This window comes from Capsella rubella, unplaced genomic scaffold, assembly GCF_000375325.1.
Source record: "Capsella rubella cultivar Monte Gargano unplaced genomic scaffold, Caprub1_0 scaffold_3, whole genome shotgun sequence".
Classification (NCBI taxonomy): domain Eukaryota; kingdom Viridiplantae; phylum Streptophyta; class Magnoliopsida; order Brassicales; family Brassicaceae; genus Capsella; species Capsella rubella.
The window spans coordinates 10,697,393-10,700,078 of record NW_006238921.1 but is presented as its reverse complement, the minus strand read 5'-3'; positions in this window follow the sequence as shown (position 1 = coordinate 10,700,078).

The following is a 2,686-nucleotide window of genomic DNA, read 5'->3' as shown; positions in this document are numbered from 1 at the left end:
AAATTCACGAAACTCATCAAACATCAAACTTTTTGGCTTAAAGAATCTTTCATGTGTGGTTGTTTCAAAAGATGAGACCATTTTATCAAAAACAAGGTTTGAAACACGAAATTCTTTCACATTCTCTAAACCAAAACGTTTTTCATTTTGAGCAGAAATCAACACACACAAATTAGAATCAGTCCTAACCAAACTAATTTCCTTACAGTGCTTTCTCGGGTAGTCACAAGGAAATGACATAGGAACATGTTTTGGCACAAAGTTAGATGGCGGTTCCAATTCATGGCTCAATGACAAACTCCTTTGCGTTTTGCCTAGCGATTCTTCTTCTTGAACCTTTGAAAAGGAAACAATGCTACTCGGTTTTTCCGGGTCAAAACTTGTTAGTTTATCAAGCACAAAATCAGATTGGGAAGATGAAAGAGTACACTTAGCTCGCGGAGAGGCGAGATTTTCCGTAATGTTGGTGTCACTTTTTTCTTCCTTGTTGCTTGAGAGTTGCTGATTTTGGACGGCTATGAGTGGTTGAATTTCTTCTCTCGCACGTCTCGGCCTTTGGCTACTCCGGTGAGATGAGTGACTACTCGGGAAAATTTTATCAACCGGCTCCTTCCTCGAGGATTGACTATTTTGCTGCTTTTGATTTTTATCGCCCTCCGAGATGATGACTTGTTTGGCCGACACCTTTTCTTTTCCTTTAAGTTGTGCTTCGATCGGCTTGAGTCTTTCTTCAAATTTTTTTGTAAGCTTTTCGTGCTTTTCGTTCATCAATCTATCCATTTGAATGGTGATTTGCTTGGTGATAGCATCGATGAGGACTTGATTGTTAGCACTTCTTCTCGACCGTGATGACTTGGATTTCTCCTCCCCTGCCATTGAAACAAAACAAAACCAGTCACTAGTTCAAAGAAAAAAACATGAAAATGATGCCTAAAACAGATGAAATCGATCTAACAAAATAAATTATGAAATCAAGTTCAAAAATTCAAGAATTAATTTTGTAAAATACTAGAATCGTTTTAGTTTCAGAAACAATCAAATTTGCAATTTTCGGATTAGTCAAATATTTATGAAAATTCATACAAAATGACAGAGAATCCCGAAAAAGAAAAAAACAGACAAAAATAAATACAAAAAAAGAAATGGAAAGATAAAAGAAGATGGAATGGAATGATGAAAAATTGTAGAGATGATAGAGTACTCAACTTTTCAGAGTGTGCTCTGATACCACATAATATGTTTCCCCTAGAATCGACACTCTTGAAGTTGAAGTAAGGGTAGGCTTTGCACCTAAGGGATCGGGGGATCTCTTAGATCAAAGGATGTGGAGCGAATGGTCGCACAAAGGTTGCGGAAGAGCCTTTGATTTACCGGACTTGGACTTGCCTATGGATATTACACACCAAAGAAAAGAATAAGAGAGAGTGATCTAACTTAGAAAGAGTTTTTGATAAAAGATTAGATGAGTTACAAATGAGAGGTAGAGGGGGATTATATAGTAGAAGAGAATGAGAGAGAAGTGCCTTGAAAATACACAAGTGCCTTGGAAATACACTCATGCAAGACCATGGATCAAGTCTTGGAAATAACAAAACAATAAATGCAAGAAAGAAGAGAAAAGGTAGAAAATGGGCCAAGGCAAAGTGTTGGGCCTTGGACCAACGAATTTGGCTTGGTAAATGGCCTTGAAAGTGTTACTTAGACCTCATTAAAAACCTTGTCAAGAAAACCCAATGGGACAAGGGAAAAAGAGTGCATAAGCGACACTTAACCCTTTACCGAAACTTTTGAGCCGGGATGATTATTGAGGGACTTGATCCACGTCGTCTTGCTTCTTGTCTAGCTCCCTAAGTCTTCCATTGGTTGATGGGTTGAGCTCCTTAAGCCTTGAGCGTGTTAGAGGACCTTCCGGGATGATTAGTGGTTCCTCCGCTTCGAGCTGCTCCTCGGCGACTTGTTGCTCCTCTTCTTCGTGTTTCTCCTCGTCGTTTTCGTGCTGCTCCTTGTCAACGGCTTCCTCCATTACATGCTCCGAGACTTGTTCGACCATAGTCATATCACCAAGTTGTTTGGATCAACTTGGTTCGTGACTTCGCTCCGTACAAGCTTTCCGGCGTCCGGGGGTGATACTTGTCGAGCTTCTTCATGTTCTGCGGGTTGTTTCTCCAAACGCTCTTGATCAAAGCTTTTAAAATTAGCACTTTGTTTATGAATCTCGAATCCCTTGATGTTTGGTGGTGGGTCGTCCGGGTCGATCGTTCGGGCGTTCGTGTCGTCGATGTCGGGTGACGATGCTCGATCGACTCGTGTTTCTAGGGGGCTTCCTGCAAAACCGGCTATCGATAATTTGATGAGGACATAGAACCGGACATCGACGAGTGCTCGACGGACGGCCACGAACCGGAAACGAGTGACCCGACACCAACAATCCCGACGGTCATAGTTGGACCAATGACCCGTTCACGTACAAGGAAGCTAAGAGAAACGTTCAATGAAGGAGTTGAGGCCTTGATCAACGCACCCGGCCAAATGGATATTCTATCGGCCGACCCTCGACCCTCGGACGCGAGTGGAAGCCTCAACGAGTTCGACCGACCCAACGATGGAGAACAGGCCAACCGAGGTAAGTTACATCGACCAAGTCCATATTTTAGGACTAACGATCGATCGTTAGTCCTAAAATATG